The 24,637-nt window shown below is 41.5% G+C and overlaps 1 pseudogene; it reads right to left on the reverse strand.

The window, feature by feature from the left end:
• Positions 1–3,155: 3,155 nt before the first annotated feature.
• LOC110571231 lies at positions 3,156–3,323 on the reverse strand (annotated as a pseudogene).
• Between the last annotated feature and the right edge of the window lie 21,314 nt (positions 3,324–24,637).

The raw sequence follows: 24,637 nt of genomic DNA on the forward strand, positions 1-24,637 counted from the left end.
TCAAGGTGGGGACTGAATCATTTGAATTTGACAGAAGGCAGCTCTTCAGCTCACTGTGAATAGTGGCAGGGAGGCGTGGTCATGGTGGAGGAAATCTGATTGCACTGATTAATGGGATTAATGGGACCAGAAGGCAGGAGACCTAATAGGAAAAACAATGGGATAAAGCACCACAGGAGTTTTCTTTTTCTCTTAAGACTGGAACATTTCTCTTAAGATTGGAGAAACCTCAAAATAGAAGTTGAGGAGAAGGTGCCCACTAAACATAAGAGACATTGTAGTTTTTCTACTATTGAGACTTTCTGCTTAGTGCTACTGTTTGGCCAGCAGTTCTGTTAGTTTCTCTATTAACATCCCCAGTCTGAAGCAAAGCCACATTAAAAGGCCACACTTGCAAGCTGGAGGGCAAGGGAAATCTCTCTTCCTCTTTTTTTTTTCTTCAAGTAATCTGTATGCCCAACATGGGCCTCAAACTCACAACCCCAAGATCAAGAGTCACATGCTCTATCAACTGAGCCAGCCAGGCGTCCTCTCTTTTTCTTGTAAGGCCACCAGTCTTTTTGGATTAGGGCACTACCTTTATGACCTCATTTTGTTACAGGATTTTTTTCTCTGTCGGTGCCCGCAGTTCTTGGTCAGGCCGCTTCAAAGAACAAAGAGGTAGGCCAGACAGTGGTGGATAGCAAAGCAAGGTTTATTGAGCGATAGCAAAGTAATAGTACAAAGTTCCCAAGGAGAGAGGGGGTTGCCACCAGAGTTTCTAAGTCTAGAGGTTTTTATGGGCTTGTTGACCCAATGTTTTAATCTGATTAACCTTCCTTGCGCATGTCATCCGATCAGATTTTTGTCACCTATTTATCAGACGGGAAAGGGTGGAGGGCTCCTTCCATGTGTAAAATCCTTTTACAGGTGATTTCCTCCTAGGGTAGGGGCTCCTTGTCCCTGCCTGCCCACCTTCCAACTATCCTTCATCAATTTAACCTTAATTACCTTCCTAAAGGCTTTATCTCCAAATGCAGTCACGTTGGGGGTTAGGGCTTCAGCATATGAATTTTTTTTTAAAAGATTATTTATTTATTTATTTGAGAGAGAGAATGAGAGACAGAGAGCATGAGCAGGAAGAGGGTCAGAGGGAGAAGCAGACCCCCCTGCTGAGCAGGGAGCCTGATGTGGGACTCGACCCCGGGACTCCAGGATCATGACCGGAGCTGAAGGTAGTCGCTTAACCAACTGAGCCACCCAGGCACCCTCAGCATATGAATTTTGAGGGACACAATTCAGTACATAGCACTGTCAGAGACTGGAAATATATCAGTTGATGAGTAGTCAAACAAAATGAAACAAAGTAATAAGGACTCTCAAGTTCTATCACTATAAGTTTTTCTTTAGTTTTTAATAACTGAATTAGTAAACTGAATTTATTTATTTTTAAGTAGGCTCCACACCCAACATGGAGCCCAGTGCAGGGCTTGAACTTACAACCCTGAGAGGTCAAGACCTGAGCCCAGATCAAAAGTCAGACACTCAACCGACTGAGCCACCCAGGCACCCCAATAAACTGAATTTAATAACTGATACTATTTTGAGCATATTTTAAAATGCAGAAAAAATCCCAATTGCTTTGACTAAATTTTTTATAGTTACTATATTCACTCAAAAATCTATGTTAGACTCCTTTGGAGTTTTTTCATTCATTATGTGCTTCTTCTCAGAAGGTCACACTTTTTGTAAGTTGTCTTTTCAGAGGCGGGAATCATCAGGCATCCTGAGTCAGGAGAATGTGTCTTCTTACATCGACAGTGACTGCAAAGGTGTGATTGCTCTGACCCCCATCACTGCTGGGGTCTTGCTTCCCACAGCGCAGCTGATGTGCACTGAGTCCCCCAGGGGCACCAAGGCAGTTGGGTTCCTGTAAAATGTAGGACTACTTTGAGGAGTAATTGAATTTGGCTCGGTAACCCCACACTGGCCTTACCAAATTCTCTGAGAATTGCATTGCCACCTAATGTTCTTTCTTCCTTTCTTCCCTTCCCGCTTTCCCTGTATCCTGCCTCAGACCTTCTTCAGGATGGCAGCTCTCTCAGCCTCCTCCAGGTCCTTCCCATTTCCTTCACAGAACTTGCCCTAACAAATCTTTTGCACGTATTAAATGCCAGTTCCCAAATATCATCGACAAGATAAAACTGAGTTTATTGCTCACTGGTTCACAGGAGAATTACCACCTCAAGAGAGCTTTATTGTGTCTCAAAGGAGGAAGAGCGAGGCCTGTTTTTAGGGAGATTTTGAAGTTTGGTTTAAGGCAGGTCTCTCAATGAGGCGAATAGGTACAAATTGTGACATGACAGTGATTTAGGATTGGGGGAAACGGCAAGGGAAGGATTAGGAGGCTGGGAGTCAGAAGAGTGTTGGTAGGAAAAATGTTGATGCTTTCTATTAAAGAGTTGATGATCTTTCAAACAAGTTCTGGAATGAACAATAAAGTCATTTGCCTGGGCAAGAGTCTCCTGCAATAGTAAAGTTATGCTAATGAAGACAGTGGAACAGTAAATCAGGTTACTGTAGACTGTGGGGTGGCCGCTTCAGGTTTCACAGTTAATTACTTCTTGGCATCTACTTCTTGGAGGACAGACTTACACAGCTACAAATATAAAACCTTCAAATTTCAAAAACCTTTCCCCGTTTTCTTTGACTCAGTAATGGACACTCAAACTTTTGTAGTAGTCCATGACCAGAAATTAGATTTTAATCTCTTATCCTGCGTGGCCTCAGGGAACCATCAGATTTCCTCTTTATTCCTGCATTATAACATCCAAAGGTATTTCATGGTCTTACTTGTGGAAGGCAAGGTCCAATGATGCCATGTGAAATTATTAGTATTCCCTGCCTCCTATTTATGAACCAAATATTCTTTCTTATGATTAAAATTAAAACATGGTGACTAGCTCAGAATAAAAAGCCCATGTCTTATTCTTTAAAAGATAAGTACATAAAGCAAAGAATTTTATTTATTTTTTTTTAGGTCACCAACTTTTATTATAATTCACATATTTCATAGAAACAGGAATGTAGCAAACAGGGTAATATAAAACAATGTTTTAAAACTGCAGGTTTGTACACGTCGCTCTAATTCCATCTAGAACGGGCTCTTGCCCACATCAGGCACAGCAGCTGCACTTGCCCGATGCCTCCTTGGCAGATGCAACCCTTGGCATGCGTGGCACAGCCCACGGGGCAGCAGGACCAGCAGCTCTACTTGCAGGGGTGCACTTGCCCGCTTCGCAGGTGCAGGAGCCCCGGATGGAGCAGGAGTAGTTGGGGTCCATTTTCGACCCAAGGTGAGGAACGAGGTCCAAAGCAGGCGACACAGAGAGACACTGGTGCGGCTGGAGATACGGTCAATTTCTCCTTATTTTTATTTATTTTTATATATTTTTAAAGAGTATATATTGGGGCGCCTGGGTGGCTCAGTTGTTAAGCGTCTGCCTTCGGCTCAGGTCATGATCCCAGGGTCCTGAGATGGAGCCCCATGTCAGGCTCCCTGCTCAGTGGGAAGCCTGCTTCTCCCTCTCCCATTCCCCCTGCTTGTATTCCCTCTCTCACTGTGTCTCTCTCTGTCAAATAAATAAATAAAATCTTTAAAAAAAAAATAAAGAGTATATATTTATTTGAGAGAGAGAGAGAGAAAGTGAGCGAGAAATGGAGCAGGGGGGAGGGACAGAGAGGGAGAAGCAGGCTCTCCACTGAGCAGGGAGCCAGACGTGGGGCTCCATCCCAGGACTCTGGGATCATGACCTGAGCCGAAGGCAGACGCTTAACCAACTGAGCCACCCAGGTGCCCCCTCCTTATTTTTTTTTGTTTAAGATTTTATTTAACACAGAGAGAGCACAAGCTGGGGCGGGCGGCAGAGGGAGAAGCAGACTCCCTGCTTAGCAGAGAGCCCCACTCAGGGCTCCAACCCCGGACCCTGGGATCATGACCTGAGCTGAAGGCAGACACTTAACCGACTGAGCCACCCAGGCGCCCCCTCTCCTTATTTTTAAAGAACATTTATAGTATTATTGAAGTCTTTAAAGCTTTACGAAAAGGACAGTGTCTGTAGTTTATCAGTTTGAGATTGTGTTTAGCTGATAAGAAACCTGAAATAACTGGTTTAAAACAAGATAGTGCTTTTTTTTTCTTATGTAAAATAGCATAGAAGCAGGCTGTTGGGGGTTGGTGTGGTTGACCAAGAAAGAATCCATTGACAATGGAATCAAACAAGGATTTATCTGGGCAATTAGAATTGCAGTTTGGAGACAGATTCAGGTAGAAACCTGACTTGTGTTCCGAGGAAGACAAAGAAGGGGCAGAGTTACAAAGATGAAAGGCCATGAATGCATTTCTTATTTAGGATCTGTATGCAAAACAGGGATTGAAACTAGGTTAACTGGGACTGGTTGGGTTAGTATGCAAGAGAGGGATTGAAACTTGCCCCCAAAGTGCGTTAGCTCCTTTAGAAGTGAGAAATGTGAACGAATGATTCAGGTGTCCTGGTGAGGGAGTTAAGTCCAGGCAGAGGGCCTGCAGCTGGCAAAAAGTACAGTTTCTCTGATGAGGACATGCATAAATTCTTCCCTTATGGCCTCCTGACCCTATTTATTTTATCTTATTTTAAAGATTTTTATTTATTCGAGACAAAGAGATACAGAGAGAGAGAGCACAAGCCGGGGGAGCCACAGAGGGACAGGGAGAAGCAGGCTTCTCACGGAGTAGGGAGCCCGATGCGGGGCTTGATCCCAGGATCCCGGGATCATGACCTGAGCCCAAGGCAGACGCTTAACGACTGAGCCACCCAGGCGCCTCCTGACCCTATTTAAAAGAAACTCTTAGCTAGGCTTGCTTGCTCCGTTTTGACATCTCCTTTTACATATTCACATCACCAGAGATTCTGATTCTGATGAAGGGTAGTACGAAGAAAGGCAAGCTGGGACAAGGGGCCCTGCCCTAAGAGGAAACCACCCTTAAAAGGATTTTACACCAGCCTGGAAGGAGCCCTCCACCCTTACCCACGTGATAGGTAGATGACAAAGACGTGATTGGATGACAGGCACATGGAGGGTTAATCAGATTAAAATAACCCACCGACAAGCCCATAAAATCCGCTAGACTTAGAAACTCTCAGTGGCTGCCCTCTCGGGTCCCCTCCCTCTTTAGGAGCTTTGTATTATCACTCAATAAACCTTGCTTTGCTGCTCACCACTCTGTCTGGTCTACCTCTTCATTCCTTGAAGTGGCATGACCAAGAACAGCTGTGGGCACCGAAGGAAAAGAAATCCTGCAACAACATGGCTTCTCCTTTGGCATGTTTAATTGTGATGTTTAATGGACATCCTTGCAGTTTAAGATGACACTTTTAAAATATAACTCTCTCCTAATGATGAGTTGAGCCCTGCCACTCGATAAGAGAATCAGCAGAACCTGTAGGATCTTATTTGGAATTGACATTCTCTATTGTAATTTTGTTCCTGTCTATTTTTAAATTTTCTTTTTGTTTCACTGGAAAGATGATGCTCAGTTTTAAATGTTAAAAGTGTACAAATTGCTTTGTTACAATAAAACTAAATGTGTACAAAAAAAAAAAAAGAAATCCTGTAACAATTCCTTTATATCTTACTGCTCTATCATCCACTGAACAGAGTTTCCATCCTTAAGTTTACCTAATTGTACAAGATAGGGCTGTTGAGGGGTGCCTAGGTGGCTCAGTAGGTTAAGCATCTGCCTTCAGCTCAGGACATGAGCCCAGGGTCCTGGGATCGAGCCCTGTGTCGGGCTCCCTGATGAGCAGGGAGCCTGCTTCTCCCTCTGCCTGCCCCTCCCCTTGCTTGTGCACTCTCTCTCTGACAAATAAATAAAATCTTAAAAAAATAAAAAATAAAAAAGATAGGGCTGTTGGAACCATCATGTTCACTTTGTAGGCAGGAAGCAGAAGAAAAACAAAGGACCACACCAGCTATTTGTTCTCATTTTAAAGAGCTTTCCTAAAAGGACTTCCAACAATTTCCATGTATATCCCATCAGTCATTTGGCTACACCTGTCCATAGGGAGATAGAAATGGGGTCTTCTAGCTGAGGACATTGTCTTCAAAAAAAGCGAGAGAAACTGAAATTAGATTGGGAACTAGTAGTTTCTGCTACATATGAGCACTAAGGAATTCAACTTTTATATTTGAAGTAAGCATGTGATAAACTATTAAAGCTTCAATTGTGTCATGATAAATAATACCAGAGAATGGGATGAATATAGGGACATATTCACTTGTCAGTGCTGTTACAACCTGCTATTGAATCTTGCCACTTGAGTGTTGGAACTGATAATAATAATGATTAAAAAATAAATGTTTCCCTATTTCATTTGTTTTTGAAACAAATATTTAAACGTTTTCTGTCAGGGCACTGTTCTAGATGCTTGAGATATATGAATAGGGCGCCTGGGTGGCTCAGTTGGTTGAGGAACTGCCTTCGGCTCAGGTCATGATCCTGGAGTCCCGGGATCGAGTCCCGCATCGGGCTCCCTGCTCGGCGAGTGAGCCTGCTTCTCCCTCTGACCCTCCCCCCCTCTCATGTACTCTCTCTCATTCTCGCTCTCTCAAATGAATAAATAAATCTTAAAAAAAAAAAAGAGAGATATATCAATAAATTGGGATTCCTGCCCTTGTAGAGCTTATATTCTAACAGGGGTATATAGACAATGAACAATAAATAAGTAAATATTTCTCTTTTTTAAAAGATTTTTATTTATTTATTTGAGAGAGAGAGAGCGCATGTGCATTCATGGGGAGAACGAGAGTGGGAAGCAGAAGGAGAGGGACAAGCCAACTCCATGCTGAGTGTGAGCCCAATGTGGGACTCGAGCTCACGTCCCTAAGATCATACCCTGAGCCTAAATCAAGAGGCAGACGCTTAACCAAATGAGCCACCCAGGTGCCCCAATAAATATTTCAATGATGAAGACCTAACTTAGAAATTTCAGGTCTCAACTTATACTTTGTTAACACACTAAATCTATCTTAACTATCTCTGTCAAATGACAAAACTATAATAATTTAGTAACCAGTTTGATGTCCTTTATTCAAGGGAAAACAATCTATATATGTCTAGGGAAGTACAGTGCCTCACAAGCAATGGGATGCTCTTCCTGAGGGATTTGGGGCAAGAGCCATAGAAGGAGCTAGGTCAGGGATTTCCTTATAAGGCTAGGAGGTCCTATTTTCTAGGGTAAGGTAAGCTCACTAAAGCTGAGTTGGATGATTATGATTGGTGTATGTTGGGTTTCCTTTATATGTGTTTCTGGTCTGTGCAGGCTGACTTCAGTTTAGATTTGTGACTTAGACTGGGCCACTGGGTAACCTCCATTTTGTGGGTCCTGATATATGAATTAAATTAATTACATCACTTCTCAATATAAATGTAAGTTGGTACAACTTCTTGGAAAATGCTATGAAATGGTCATATCCTTTGATTTATTAATCTTAATTCTTAGGAATCAGAATCTATCCCAGGAAATAATCCTAAATACCAAAGCTTTCTGTGTAAAGATATTAATCTTTTTCCCCATTACTTCAGATAGGGGAAAACTGGAAGCAGTCTATCTGTCCAGTGATAAGGCAATGGTTAAATAAACCTCCACTGGCATTAACTGATGTTTATAAAAACTACTTAATGACATGGAGAAATGCTTATAGTGTTAAGTGGAAAAAAAAGTACAGTGCAAAATTATTGGAAAAAATAAATGGAAATATTAATAGTGATTATCTTTTTTTTTTTAAGATTTTATTTATTTATTTATTTGAGAGAGAGAGAGAGAGAGAGCATGAGATGGGGGAGGGTCAGAGGGAGAAGCAGACTCCCCGCTGAGCAGGGAGCCCGATGCGGGACTCGATCCCAGGACTCCAGGATCATGACCTGAGCCGAAGGCAGTCGCTTAACCAACTGAGCCACCCAGGCGCCCAATAGTGATTATCTTTAAAGGTTGGGCTCCCTCTCCCCCTACTTGGATATATTTTTCTAATTTTGATTGGTCATTTATAAACAGGGTAAAAATAAGAAATGAACACAACTGCTGGAGACTTGATTTACTGTTCTAGTGTGAGTCCTAGGTAACTGACCTCCACAAATGTTAAACTCACATTGTTATGCATCTGTTGTCTTTCTGTATATACAAAGATCTGCTAGAAGTTTTTCGTAATTGGCCCTGCTGATCATCTAAGTAAACTGAAATCACATCAGATTTTGTCTGTTTGGTTCTTTTTTTTTTTTTAGATTTTATTTATTTATAAAAGATTTTTACTTATTTATTTATTTGAAAGAGAGAGTAAGAATGAGAAGGGGGGAGAGGCAGAGGGAGAAGCAGACTCCCCACTGAACAGGAAGCCCAATGTGGGGCTCGATCCCAGGACCCTGGGGTCATGACGCTTAACCGACTGAGCCACCTAGGCACCCCTGACTGGTTCTGAGGAGCAAAAGAAAACCAGCACTTCACTGATGGAGTCTAAGCTCTTTTAGTGTCACAGGAAGAACTTTCAGAGATCATTTGCACAATCTTTTTTATTCACAAATGAGAAAACTGAGACCCATAGGGTTAGGCTGATATTAGCTAAACATTGTGAGTTAGGTTTACTGACTTTCTAAAAAATCAAGCCAATTTCTACACTCTTAACAAGAGCCTCATGATTCAATTCCCCAGTACTGGCTATAATTTAAAAAAGAAAAGAAAAAACAAAATATCTGAGAATGCTGATGGTAAGGGGAAACGGAATGACTAGTTGTCAACTTGATATTTGGACATCCGCTTGAAAATGTAAACAAAGAGACAATTTAGGGTTTTCTTTTTAACAACTTTTTGAGATAAATACCGTACAGCTCACCTATTTAAAGTATACAATACAATGTTTTTTTTTTTTTTAAGATTTTATTTATTTATTTGACAGAGAAAGACACAGTGAGAGAAGGAACACAAGCAAGGGGAACAGTAGAGGGAGAGGGAGAAGCAGGCTCCCCGCTGAGCAGGGAGCCCGATGCGGGATTTGATCCCAGGACCCTGGGATCATGACCTGAGCCAAAGGCAGATGCTTAATGACTGAGCCACCCAGGTGCCCCAATACAATGGTTTTTAACACACTTACAAAATTGTGCAACCATCACGGCAATCAGTTTTAAAACATTTTGATAACCCTAAAAAGAAATCCCATAGATAGAGCAGTTACGCCTCATTTCTCCACAAACCTCCCATCCCCGGGCAACCATGAATCTACTTTCCGTCTCTATAGATTACCCTATTATAGACATTTCATATAACTGGAGCCATGCAATATGTGGTCTTTCGGGGCTGCTTCTTTCACTTAGCATAATGTTTTCAAGATTCATGTACTTCATTCCTTGTCATGGCCAAAAACTATTCTATCGTAAGGATGTACTGCATGTTGTTTACCATTCATCAGTTGCTATATTTGAGTTGTTTCCACTTTTTGGCTATTATGAATAATGCCGTTGCGAACATGTGTGTACAAGTTTTTGTGTGGACATATGTTTTCCTTTCTCTTGGATTTATACATAAGAGTGGAATGGCTGAGCCATATGGTAACTCTATATGTAGCCTTTTGAGGGATTGTCAGACTTGTTTTCCAAGGCAGCTCTACCATTTTACCATTTTACATTCCACCAGCAACATAGGAAAGTGCCCATTTTCCCTGTCCTTAGCAGGACTTGTTACTTTCTGTTTGTTTATAGCCAGCTTAGCTAGTGAGTGTGAATTGTTATTTTATTGTTTTTGATTTGCATTTCCCTAATTATTAGTGATGTTCAGCGATATGTTTATTTGTATTTTTGAATTTAAAAAAATTGGGTGATGTGTCCTTTTATTATTGAGTTGTAAGAATTATTCTTGTATTCTAGATAGAAGGCCTTTATCAGATATATACTTTTCACATATTTTTTCCTATTCTAGGATTGTCTTTTCAGTTTCTCGATGGTATTATTTCAAGCACAAAAGTTTCAAATTTTGATGAAGTTGAAAGTATTTGTTTTATCACTTGTGCTAGTGGTTTCATAACTAAGAAACCATTGCCTAACTCAGTCACAAAGATTTACCCCATATGTTTTTCTATTTTATTTTATTTTTATTTTCTTAGATTTTATTTATTTATTTGACAGAGCAAGAGAAGGAGAGAGAGAGAACACAAGTGGGGGGAGCAGCAGAGAGGAGGGGAAGCAGGCTCCCCATTGAGCAGGGAGCCCAATGCTGGTCTTGATTCCAGGACCCTGAGATCATGACCTGAGCTGAAGGCAGATGCTTAACGACTGAGCCACCCAGGCGCCCCACCCGTATACTTTTTTCTAAGAGCTTTGTAGTTTTAGCTTTTACATTTGGATCTATGATCTTTTTTTTTTTTTAAGTAATCTCTACACTCACCATGGGGCTTGAACACTCACAACTCTGAGATCAAGAGTCACATGCTCTTCCAACTGAGCCTGCCAGGTGCCCCTCTATGATCCATTTTGAGTTCATTTTTGTATATGGTGTTAGGTAAGGGTCCAACTTTGAATTGTCTTGGCATTCTTCTTGAAAATCATTTGACCATGAACATAAGGGTGTATTTCTGGATTTTCAATTTTATTCCATTGATTTATATGTCTAACCTTTTGCTAGTACCAGACTTTTTTTTTTTTGACGGGGGAAGGGCAGAGAGGGAGGGAAAGAGAGAATCTTAAGTTGGCTCTGCCCCCAGCATGGAGCCCAATACTGGGCTCAGTCTAGTAACTCCAAGATCATGACCTGAGCTAAAATCAATAGTTGGATGTTCAACCAACTGAGCCACCCAGGTGCCCCCAGACTGTCTTGATTACTGTAGCTTTTTTTTTTTAAAGCTTCATGATTGATCCTTTTTTTTTTTTTTTAAGATTTTATTTATTTATTTGTCAGAGAGGGAGAGAGCACAAGCATGGGGAGAGGCAGAGAGAGAGAGGGAGAAGCAGGCTCCTTGCTCAGCAGGAAACCTGATGCAGGGCTCCATCCCAGGACCCTGGGATCATGACCCGAGCTGAGGGCAGACGCTTAACCGACTGAGCCATCCAGGTGTCCCCCCCCCTTTTTTTTTAAGATTTTATTTATTTATTTGAGAGAGAGAGAATGAGAGAGAGCACATGAGGGGGGGGAGGGTCAGAGGGAGAAGCAGGCTCCCCGCCGAGCAGGGAGCCCGATGCGGGACTCGATCCCGGGACTCCAGGATCATGACCTGAGCCGAAGGCAGTTGCTCAACCAACCGAGCCGCCCAGGCGCCCCCAGATGTCCCTTGATTACTGTAGCTTTATGGCTAAGTTTTTGAAATTGGGAAGTGTGAGTCCTTAAACTTCATCGTTTTTCAAGATTGTACTGGCTATTGTTGGTCCCTTGAATTTCTGTATGAATTTTAGGATCAACAACAATTTCTGCAAAAAAAGCTAGCTGGGATTTTGATAGGGAATGTGTAAATCTGTAGATCAATTTGGGTAGTATTGCTATTTTAACAAATTAAATCTTCTGATCCATGAACATGGACATCTTTCCATTTATTTAGATTTCCTTTAATTTCTTTTAGCAATATTTTACAGTTTTTAGAGTACAAGGACTATCTGGTTTTGTGGAAAGAGCAATAGCTTTGAAATCAGTTTGGATTTGATTTCCAATTTTACCACCCAGGAACTGAGTAACATTGGGAAAGTTATGTAATTTCATGGAACTACATTCTTCACCTGAATAATGAGAGCAGCCATACCTATTTTACAATTAATGTTACGGTTAGATAAGAAAAATACCCTTAGCAATAGAGTCTAGCATATAGTAGGTATTCAACAATATTAATTTCTTTGGGAAATTCCTCAGCATTACATCATCTCATGGTGTTATTCTTTCTTTCTTTCAAGTAGGCTCCTTGCCCAACATGGAGCTTGAACCCAAGACCCTGAGATTAAGGGTCCCATGCTCTTACAGACTGAGCCAGACAGGCACCCCTCATGGTGTACTTTTTGATTGATTGATGTCAGTGTTTTGTTTTTGCGTGGACCTGTTTTTAAACTATAAGTTCCCTGTCCACTCTTGTCTATTTTCTGCATCATGGTAGCCAGACCAATTTTCTACAATAGTGTTTTCAATTATATTGTACTCTGTTGAATAGCCTGCAGTTTTGCCCTGGTACTTTCTCTATAGAGTCCAAACTTCTCTAACTTTCCAGGTCTCACATTACCCAGTTAGCATTCTATTCAGGGTAGTTTTCTCTCTCTCTAGAAATTAGACCAGAGATTCTATGTTGTGTAGGAAAGCAAAGAGAGTTGGGATGCCATCTTGGGCTTTCTGCCACAGACATCTGTTTATCCTTCCCCACAATATGTGCTCAACAAACCAGGTTTGGACAGGGCAGGCAGCTAGACAATTAAGAGCATTCTATCTTCTAGGCTTCAGGTTGCATGGCTCTATTATTAAGCAGAACTCCTCTTTATTGATAGCAAAGTAGCAAAATATAGACGGTCTCAGTTATACAGACAGTTGCCAAGATTGGAAATTTAGAATATTAAAACCAATAGTCCAACCTAGTCATTCAAAATATAAATATAAGCAGAGAAAATACTATAGTGTAATTATGAATATAAACATGATAGGATAGAATCCTTTTGACTAGAGTTACCAGTCTCCAGCTGACAGAATCCCAGGCCTACCATGGCAATCAAAATTTATTTAAATCCCCAGGGTCCATCAGTGAAACCTATAACAATAAAAAACAAGAACAACAGAAAAACGACCCTATAACATACCAGTTGGTTTACTGACCATGTGGGTTCCACACTTCCTTGAAGGTGTTTTTTGGGAATAAGAAACCAATTGAAAATTTCTCTGTGGGTCTCTAAGACTAATGCAATGGGCTTAGAGGTAGGTGTGACTATTTCAGTACAGACTAATGACTTCACAGGGCCTAAATACTGACACAGATCCTCTTTTTTTTTTTTTTTCCATGTAAATATTTTTTTTATTCTTATGTTAATCCCCATACATTACATCATTAGTTTTAGATGGAGTGTTCCATGATTCATTGTTTGTGCATAACACCCAGTGCTCCATGCAGAATGTGCCCTCCTCAATACCCACCACCAGGCTAACCCATCCTCCCACCCCCCTCCCCTCTAGAACCCTCAGTTTGTTTTTCAGAGTCCATCGTCTCTCATGGTTCGTCTACCCCTCCGATTTCCCCCGCTTCATTCTTCCCCTCCCGCTACCTTCTTCTTCTTCTTCTTCTTCTTCTTCTTTTTTTTTTCTTAACATATATTGCATTATTTGTTTCAGAGGTACGGATCTGAGATTCAACAGTCTTGCACAATTCACAGCGCTTACCAGAGCACATACCCTCCCCAGTGTCTATCACCCAGTCACCCCATCCTTCCCACCCCACCCCCCACTCCAGCAACCCTCAGTTTGTTTCCTGCGATTAAGAATTCCTCATATCAGACACAGATCCTCTTTGTAATGGACTCTAGTATAATAATAGTCCTCCCACTCAAAGCTCTTAATTAACCTGGCCTACAGTTTGTTCTGAGCACATAACCAGTTCTGAGTCTTGTCCCAACAACATTTCTGCCACCCTAAAACAATCCATTATGTTTTTAGATACATTTCTCTTTGGCTTCTTTCCCAGTTAAGGAAATGTATGCCTCAGTCCAGTCCTTGTCTCCCATGCTATATGTCATCAATTCTAAGATAAAGGTTTGATTTTTTTTTTCCCTTCACATTTTAACACCTTGCAATTTGAGATGATTTCTTAAATTCGATGAAATTCAGCATTTACATTCATCAGAAGTATAATTATAACCAACCTTTTCCTGGATCTTTTTTGAGATCTGATTTTGTTCACCTAACACTGACTTGGAAGTTTATGATTTTCCTGCCTTATGCTAAATCCTGGTTGAGTGAGCCTAAGCTGTGTTAGTGACAGGGTCACTGTAGAACCTAGAGTCTTGGCTTCCAAAGGACAGAACTTCTATGACTTTCAGGACGTTCTTAGACATTTTTTCCCCAGTGTCTAAATATTCTGTCTTCTAGTGTAGCAAATGCAATGGCTCCAATCTTACTTTTTTGTTTGGCTTAAATATCGTCACATTTGTAAGAGCCCAAGCTATTAGAAAGTGCAATTTCCCATGTCTAATATTTCAGATGTTCCCTCCTCTGTTTTCCCCACCCAACCACCTCGAAAAACTGTTAGTCCTAAGGCAAACTGACCAAACTGATTTTTGTTAACATATGAAAGTCCCCAAGCTCCACATTATATAAATTATAATCCATTTATCTCATTATAATCAAACTTTGGTATACTTTGATAAGCCCTTGTGTATCTGTGCCTTAAAAAAGAAATATGTTTTTTATGTATAGCTCAATCTTCTACTCATTTGCATACCTTTCTGTCAGATGTCTGGAACCAGTTTGATAGTCCTCCAAATTGTATTCTTAAACTTTTCATTAGCTTGTATAATAATTGTAGGGAGCAAACACCAAAATTGGTAGTATTCTACGAAAGCTTTATTTAAAATTGAACCACAGCCTTTAAGCAGATGTCATAATAGGATCTCATCAGCCACATGAAGCTATGCAATTAAAAGTTCCACCCATGAAAGATATATCTGCAGGAAACTTTGGAAACTTAGCATCAAATGAACTGCTAATCATGAGTTAAAATTGTATACCTTCAGGGTCACATAGAATTATTTACCAGAATCGAGACCCTTCCTTACAAATCAGAAGCTATTCTTAAAGCTGTGTGAAATGACTGGGAAATTATATTTTGTAGCAATAATAATATTATTACATAGGGACTCTATCCAAATGGGATCTCCGGCCATTTTCCAACTTAGAAATGTATTAAAAATCAAAGTTAAAAAAAATCAATTAGCAGTGCTAAAAAACAAAATTGAATCAAGTTAATCTTGAAGATCTAATTGGCGTTATCAAATGATTAATGAATTGGGCAGCATCCCATCTATCAAGTAGAGGACAGCTCCTGAGTTGTACAAAATAGAAGGTTTTAGGGCGCCTGGGTGGCTCAGCTGGTTAAGCAACTGCCTTCGGCTCAGGTCATGATCCTGGAGTCCCGGGATCGAGTCCTGCATCGGGCTCCCTGCTCAGCAGGGAGTCTGCTTCTCCCTCTGACCTTCCTCCCTCTCATGCTCTCTGTCTCTCATTCTCTCTCTCTCAAATCAATAAATAAAATCTTTAAAAAAAAAAATAGAAGGTTTTAATAGGAAGGAGGGTGGGGTAAGAAAGCTATTAGCAAAAGAAAAGGCTTATTTCAGGCCAGATCACCTACCTTCCCTCACAGGGGAGGGTAAGGGTCTTATGCAGATTACCTCATCTTTCTTTTGGCTGGGAGGGGGTGGGGGGAGGAGGGGGGGATGGAGAATGCCCTTGGAACAGATTACCTTATTGGTATTTATGGGAAAATTCCCAACTCACCCATTAAGACTTAGAGTTCTAGAGGAGGTTGAAACTGCAATTAGGTTGGGTATTAAGCCCCAGTTTGGTGACTCGGCCTGGCCCAAGTGACACCATTTTGGGTCTGTAGTTTTCTTTTTAACGGCAGCTCGTAAAAATCAACACTATGTAAGATGTAAGCACTATTGGGATGTAGAGGGCGCAGGCTCCAAGTAGAGTAAACTCTGCAATTGACAAGGTCAGAAAACAGAAAGCTGTTAACTAGACATGTAGCAACAAGCAGGAGGGTGTAGTGGAAAACAGTGCAGGGCAGTCCACAGTGACTGACCATGGTGCAATTTCTTCAAGTCTCTTGTTTCATCAGAAACATAAGTGTGAATTTGGTCTTGGACACCATAACATGTCTGTTTTAGGTAAACTTGTTTTATTCCTAAATTCTGGAGTAAAATGTGTATCACATAAATGTGCTATTTGTATCGTGTGGCTTTGTTACAGGATTTCTTTTCCTTTGCTGCCCGCTTTGAAGAAGGAAAAGGCCGACCAGACAGAGGGATGGGTAGCAAGGCAACGTTTATTGAGTGGTAGTATGAAGTTTCTGAAGAGAGAGGGGACCGGGTTTTTATGGGCTTGTTGGCCCGCTATTTTTAATCTGATTAACCCTCCATGTGCCTGTCATCCAATCAGGTTTTTGTCACATGAGAAAGGGTGGAGGGCTCCTTCCAGGATGGTGTAAAATCCTTTTAAGGGTGGTTTCCTCTTGGGGGGGGCAGGATTTGTCCCTGCCTGCCTGTCTTCTGACTACCCTGCCTTAGCTTCATTCTATGTTTTTTTTTTTTTTTTTAAAGATTTTATTTATTTATTTGACAGAGACAGAGATAGCAAGAGCAGGAACACAAGCAGGGGGAGTGGGAGAGGGAGAAGCAGACTCCCACCAGGCAGGGAGCCCGATGTGGGGCTCGACCCCAGGACCCTGGGATCATGACCTGAGCTGAAGGCAGACGCTTAACAACTGAGCCACCCAGGCGCCCTACCCTTCCTTAGCTTCAGAGAAGCTGGCATGTTGCTGAGCTCCAAACTCTTACGCTGAGGGTGAGCCGGGCTAGGAGTGGGTGTTGGGAAATCTGCCAGCTTTGGAATGAGAGAGATCTGAGGTGCAATTCCAGTTGTAAGTCCTACAAGCTGCGTGAACGTGGGCAAGTTATTTAACCAGTCTGAGCTTCAGTTTCCTCAACTATAAAATGGTTTCAGTAATGCCTATCTTAGAATGGCTGTTCATTTTCCCCTTCCTCTTGAGTAACAGTACCCTGAGTTTTAGCAGGGCACCACATCCCGGGCTCAAAGACTACATTTTCCAGCCTTCTTTGCATGAAGGTGGGGCCATATGACTAAAGTTGGGTTAACAAGGTGTGGAAGGACGTGTTATACGGTACTTCTGAGAATTCTCCATGGTGTTTCCTGGAATGTGGGTGTGACGACTGGAACTCTGGAATTCCTTTTGAACCGTGAGAATAAGGGTAACACTTCACAGTTGGTGAAACAGAACTGAAAGGACCACTTTATGGAGCTGCCATACTACTTCAGAACTGCCTACCTAAGATCATCTTTTACATGAGAGAAAATGAGCTATTAAAAAAACTATGGGGCACCTGGGTGGCTCAGTTGGTTAAGCATCCAACTCTTGATTTTGGCTCAGGTCATGATCTCGAGGTCGTGAAATCGAGCCCCGCATCAGGCTCCACGCTGAGTGTGGAGCCTACATAAGATTCTCTCTCTCCCTTTGCCCCTTTACCCCACTGCTCATGCAGTCTCGCTCTCAAAAACAAAAACAAAAACAAAAACACAAAAAATACAACAGGAGGAGAAAGAGTTCTTTTATATTCAGTTGAACCTAATCCTAACAGATAACTCCCTCTCTCTCTCTCTATATATACACACACATACACACATATAACATATAATATTAGTATATTACATACATAGTATTAGTCAAGGGAGATAAGTTATCTAGTCCACACAAGATCTGGAACTCAATTAATAGCTTCTGTAAACCAGCATCCGTTGATGATTTTGTCCTAAATCAATTACTACTATGATTTTTGCAAAATAATAAATTTGACTCCATCATTCTGTCTACATTTATTAATTGGCATTCTAATTTAAAGAAGAGCTTTCCCTTTTCCCTCACTAGTGAATGTATGTATGTAAGTGAATATGCATGTTTGTATGTGTGAGTATGAACTCATGGATACTTATTTTACTCTAATAAGGTAAAAGCCATTATTTTAATTATTTATTTTCATAATTAAATTGTAGCATATTTTGCCAGTGGTAGCCCCTTCAAGCTAACTTGTGTGTCCTTTCATATGTTCCTACCATTTTGGGGGCTTATCTTCATTTTCTGGCACAACAACATATTGCAGGCTCATTGTGTACTTTCACTGCCCCAACCCCAGAAGCATCCATTTCTTTAAGGAGGCTTGGTTCTTTTCAGTGGGAAGTGGTATAATTACTTTTTAAAGATTAATATTTTGGGGGTGCCTGGGTGCCTCAGCCAGTTAAGCGTGTGACTCTTGGTTTTGGCTTAGGTCGTGATCTCAGGGTCCTGGGATTGAGCCCTGCGTTGGACTCTGTGCTCAGTGGGGAGCCTGCTAGAGATTCTCTCTCTGCCCCTCCCCCTGCTCTGCCTCTCTTTCTCTAAAATAAATAAATAAAATCTTTAAAAAAGATTAACTTTTTTAAAGATTTTATTTATTTATTTGACAGAGAGAGACAGCAAGAGAGAGAGCACAAGCAGGGGGGAGCTGGAGAGGGAGAAGCAGGCTCCCTGCCGAGTAGGGAGCCTGACACGGGGCTCGATCCCAGGACCCTGGGATCATGACCTGAGCCGAAGGCAGATGCTTAACAACTGAGCCACCCAGAGACCCCCAAAAAGATTAACTTTTTGCGTGATGAATATATTCATATGATAAAAAATTTTTAAAAAGCATGAAAGGTGACAGGGAGCAAGAATGTCCTGTCCCCTTCAAGATTCTTCTAGCTAGACTAAGAATCAAATTGACATGAGGCAGATTAACAGGAGAAAATAAAATATAATAGTGTATGTATGGGGAACCCACACAGACATGGAAATTCCAAAGACAGTCAAGCAAAAGGAGATATATATGTCATCCTGAACTAAGGAAAGGGGGGTAGATGTCTGGGACTTCAAAGGGAAGGAATGCAATCCTCAGGAAGATGAGAAAGGGTAAATGTTTGGTAAACAAATGTTTGCTGGATCTCTCAGAAACAATGCGACAGGGGCTCCTGGGTGGATCAGTTGATAAGCGTCTGCCTTCGGTTCGGGTCATGATCCCGGAGTCCTGGGATCTAGTCCCACATTGGGCTCCCTGCTCAGTGGGGAGTCTGCTTCTCTCTCTGACCCTCTCCCCTCTCCCGCTGTTTCTCTCTCTCAAATAAATAAATAAATAAATAAAATCTTTAAAAAAAAAGAAACAATGGGACAAAGGGAGGACTTTGATCAAAGGAGCCTTGTTAGCTGGTTCATATCATACTGTCCTTATCTATGGCGATAGCGCTCTTCCTGGACCAGGTCCTCTATCTAAATTACTTTAGGCAGTTTGTGGAGAAAGTAGAGCTTTTCCTGAATCTGATGGGTTTTGATTGCTTTTTAACTCAAAATACTCTTCATGCCAAAGTGGTCTATCTTGGAGTGGTCTGTTTTGGCTCCTACAAAGGCAATAGAGTGAAAAAGTAGCCTCTTTTCTTCCATTGTCCCCTCACTCACATATTCAGTTCCCCTCTAGAGACCATTTCTGTCACGTTTCTCGTGTTTCTTTCCAGATACTCCACTCGTATACAAGCACATATGCACACACGCACGCGTGTGCACATCACTCGGCACTTTGCCTTTTTTACTTTATGTATCTGGGAAATTTTTTTCTTTACTCTAATGCTATTGTTTCCATTCTACTTTCTTCATCTATGATTATTGTTTTGTGACTGGACTGTCCTAAAAGTACTCAGAATGACCTGTACCAATGGCAAGTATTAGTTAATACTAACAAATACATGTCTCATTTTAAAATTAATGAACTGACAATGTGGTTTTATAGTGGCTGTCTCATGTGTTTGATTATCCTGAACTTGTCGTCTTTCCTCTAGATAACAGCATTACCAATTACCATTTCATCCAATTCTGAAACCTGGTATTTACCCTTCCTGGATTTAGTAAATAAAATGCAAGTGCTCAGTTAAATTTGAATTTCGGATAAACTAAACATAATTTTTTAGTATAAGTATGTCCTGTGTAATATTTGGGAATACCAATACCACAAAATTATTCATTTGTTTTGGTCTGAATTCAAATTTAATTGGGCATCCTCTATTTTATCAGACAGCTCTAACTTCTCAGAATCTCCCAAAGTAGCACAGACTGCTATCTGAAATTCAGAATGCTCTCTATCTCCCATTTGGCTTGCCAGCTTCACAACCTTTCTCAGTCTCCCTTGAAGTTAGATAGAGCCAGGTGGCTAAGTTTTCCAAAGGAATATAAACAGGGCAAGATATGTGCTACTTCTAAGCCTGGTCCATAAAATATCCCATGTGCTTTCCTTTATATTCCTTTTTTCCTCCTCTCAGGAGCTGAATTGGTCTTTCCAGTGATGACCAGAGTGACTTGGGAAGCAACGTATTAAAGATGGCGGAAACTCAGGACAATGTGAGTGGCTTAGTCTGTGGGGTGGCTGCCTTTGGCTCAGGTCATGATCCAGGGGTCCTGGGATTAAACCCTGCATTGGGCTCCTTGCTTGGTGGGGAGCCTGCTTCTCCCTTTGCCTTCCGCTCCCTCTGCTTATGTGCTCTCTCTCTCTGACAAATAAATAAATAAAATCTTAAAAAAAAAAAAAAAGGTGGTGGAAAATCAGTCAGCCTGGGTCCCTGAATGACTATGTGACCCAGAGCCCTCCAACTTGGGATCTCTGCCCCTGAATGTTATTTGAACAGGAAAGAAGTCTGGTTTTGAACGACTAAATTTTAAAATCCGTTTGTTAGTGCAGTTTGCCTTACCCTAGCTAAGGCACATATTTTAATTGGTTTTCTCAAATCTAACAATGTCCTCTACCCTGTTGTGTGCTGGGGCGGGCTTGCATGGGCTTGTGAGAGCTAATTGCAAGCATCTCTTTTCAGACCCTGTTCAGTAACGTCACATTGGTAGCTTGAAAATGGCCATGGTGGGAATACTTGCACCAGGGAAATGGGCAGATGTTACAAAATCGGGGCTCCCCCCACCCCAACTGTTTGTTAAACATTTACCAGCACACCAGTGTCCTTATTTCACTGTATTTCACCAGTTCAGGCACTTATCTGCTTATAAGTAGCATATTTCATTACCCTCTAAATGGTTTCTTTGCCTTTCTACTTACCTAAAAATCTCTTTCATATTTTCTTGATGGCTTCAGGTTTATTTTTGATTCCTTAGGCTTCTTACAATCCAGTGTCTTCAAAATTTGCCTCCATTTCTAAGGGTACAGTTCTGAGTTCTGATCATTGTATACACTTCTGTAATCACCAACACAATAAAGATGAGAACATTTCCAACCCCCTGAAAAGATCCTTTGTGCTCCTTCCTAGTAAATCCTCACCCCCAAATCCTGACCTCAGGCAATCAATGATCTTCTATTTATTATTATAGATTCAATTTGTTTTTTTCTGGAGTTTTATACAAATGTATTTATATACAATATATACTCTTCAGGGATGCCTGCCTGGGTGGCTCAGTTGGTTAAGCATCTGCCTTCGGCTCAGGTCATGATCCCAGGGTCCTGGGATCGAGTTCCGCATCGGCTCCCAGCTCCTTGGGGAGACTGTTTCTCCCTCTGCCTCTGCCTCTCTGTATCATGAATAAATAAATAAAATCTTTAAAATATATATATATATACTCTTCAGCATAATGGTTTTGTGATTCATCCATGTTGTGTGTCTCTTTAGGTCCCCTCATGTTATTACTGGAGAGTATTCCATATATACTACAATTTGTTTATTCACTCACTTGTTATTGGACATTTGGATTGTGTCCAGCTTTGGCTTTTAAGAATAAAGTGCAATGGACGTTCATGTGCTAGTCTTTGTGTGGACATATGTCTTCATTTCCCTTTGACAAATGCCTAGGAATGGAGTTGCTGAATTGTGTGGTAAATGTACCTTCATAAAAAACAACAAATTATTTTTCAATTGGCCTTTACCCAGGAAGACAGTCTCATTCTGAGAAGATAAGTTAAGAGGGTTTTTTTTTTTTAAGGTTTTATTTATATATTTGTCAGAGAGAGAGAGAGAGTGAGAGAGCGAGCGAACACATGCAGGGGGAGCAGCAGAGGGAGAAGGAGAAGCAGGCTCCCCCCTGAGCAGGGAGCCCGATGCAGGGCTCCATCCCAGGACCCTGGGATCACGAACTGAGCTGACGCAGACGCTTAACCGACTGAGCCACCCAGGGTCCCTAGAGGTTTGTTTTTAAAGTAAGATTATTTTCTCTTTTTATTATAAGTAATACATGAATACAGGCTCACTTTAAGATGTTAAATCATTCAAACAACAGGAGGACAGCCTCACTTCTCACTCCTTTCCTCCCAGGTAACTCTTACTCAGTTCACCTGGGTGTGCCTGGGCCAGCAGAACACAAGGGAGAGGAGGTACCCGAGGGGAATAGCACTGGAGAAACCGTGTCTCTTTCTCAATTGCTCCTTTGGCTTGCTAGCTTCGAAAGGATTGCTTTTCACTTTTGCAAGATAATTATGTTTAAAGAAGGACTGGCTATTTAGAAACAAATACGTGTTTCCCTAGAATACACAGTGTTTGAGAAACATAGGCAGATTCTTCCTTCTGGTGCTCATTTTTTTACACTCCATTTGAACCACAGCCCTGTGTATAACTCGAAAGAAGTTTAAGTTTCTTAACATCTCTGTATTCCAGTCACGTCTTCCTGAGGGTACACCCTAGGTGGAGATTTAGCAAGCACATGATCTTTTCAGAAACACCTGGAAGATGTGGGTACTAGCCATTATGTGTTCTCTTTTCAAATGGTAAATTTATCTGTTTTGGGGGTGGGACAGGGACACCTTCTTAACAGTAATTCTTAGCACTCTGAGCCTTTTTCTTTAAGAACAAACTTCAGACTATAATTCTTGGATTGCAGGATACTTGTCCCATGATGCGGTGTGCATTGGGGCTCTCAGTTTCATGGCCACTATGATTTGGGGCAGAGGGTATAGGGATCTTTAAGCACTCATTCATTTGTTTATCCACAAACAGTTATATAGAGCACCCACCTTACTCCAGGCAGTGCTAGGTGCTGTGGGTAAAACAGTAAACAAGACAGACAACCGTGGGTGCCTGGGTGGCTCAGATGGTTGAGTGACTGCCTTCGGCTCAGGTCATGATCCTGGAGTCCTGGGATCGAGTCCCGCATCGGGCTCCCTGCTCAGCAGGGAGCCTGCTTCTCCCTCTGACCCTCCTCCCTTTCATGCTCTCTATCATTCTCTCTCTCTCAATAAATAAAAATCCTTAAAAAAATTATTTAAAAAAAGACAGACAACTGTGCCTTCTGGAGATTACATTCTAGCTCAGGGAAAAGACACAGGTAATAAGCCAGCAATTATACAGTGTGGTCAATGTTATGAAGAAACTAAAGATGATGGGATAGAAAGTAACATTTGAATTGAGACTGAAGGATGAGAATGAGCCCCCCATGTGGGAAAAGCTGGGCAGGAAACAGCCAGGGTAATGGCCTTGGGGTGGGAAAATCCGCTTAATGACTTGGAGGGACAAAAGGAGCCAATGTGATAGAAGCCAGATCACAACTGTGATACAGAGTTTGGGTATTATTCTAAGAGTGCTGGAAAGCCATTGGAGGCTAAGCCACAAAAAAACAGTATCTGATTTATGTTCTTAAATAGAAAACATATTTAAAAACGTATTTAAAAACATATAGCATATAAAACATATGGCATATAACACATGTAGCATATAAAACATAAAACATTCGGCTGTGGGGTGGAGAAGGGGTTGTAAGGGAGCATAGTAACAATGGAATCAGATTCCACTCGCTCCCTGGTGACTTCCGAGCTGAAGACAGCGCCTTCTATGCAAACAACAGGAGCAGGAAGCTCTCCACTTTCAATTCCCCTTTTCATAACCACAAGAGTTTTTTCTCCCTGGATCCCAGCATTATGGAAAAGCCCTGTGTATGTGTGAAAAGAGCAGAGAGGTGACAGGAAGACTTGGGCTTCAGGGCCCTAAGGGTCAGGAGAGGTCTTGTCTCAACTCCCTTTCCAGACTTTTCTAGACTTTGACTGTGGTTCTCTGGACTAGTGGAAAGTGCCAGTTGCATGGGTGGTGACTCAATGATCTGGCCACAGGACCTGTGTCACAGGAACTGGGGCAATATCAGTCCATGATAATGAAAATGACAGTGGATAATGAAATATGAGCAAAATACCCGGTAAAATTACAAAAAAAAAAAAAAAAAAATCAGCCAGTAGCAGGAAGAGGAACTCTTAGTCTTTCGACCCAGAAAAGAAGCATAAAGGGAACTTAGAAAGCCTCGTCATCCCAGAAGTTTGATATATAAATGAAGTTAAATATAAAATAACTTCCTTCTCTGAAGTAAATTTGCAGCAGTATAAGCAGTCTTTAGGATGAGGATGTAATTTTTTTTTTTTTAAGATTTTATTTATTTATTTGCGAGAGAGAGAATGAGAGACAGAGAGCACAAGAGGGAGGAGGGTCAGAGGGAGAAGCAGACTCCCCACTGAGCAGGGAGCCCGATGCGGGACTCGATCCAGGGACCCCAGGATCATGACCTGAGCCGAAGGCAGTCGCTTAACCGACTGAGCCACCCAGGCGCCCGGATGAGGATATAATTTATTCATGTTGCTCTAATGTGCCCTTGACTTCCCGTCCAGTTTATTCATGACATGACTTTCTATTATATAAATCTCAAAATAAAGATAGATTTAATCTTTTTTTTTTTTTATATTTTATTTATTTGACAGAGAGAGGGATAGCGAGAGCAGGAACACAAGCAGGGGGAGTGGGAGAGGGAGAAGCAGGCTTCCCGCTGAGCAGGGAGCCCGATGTGGGACTCGATCCCAGGACCCCGG

Source organism: Neomonachus schauinslandi, chromosome 2 (genome assembly GCF_002201575.2).
Source record: "Neomonachus schauinslandi chromosome 2, ASM220157v2, whole genome shotgun sequence".
NCBI lineage: Eukaryota > Metazoa > Chordata > Mammalia > Carnivora > Phocidae > Neomonachus > Neomonachus schauinslandi.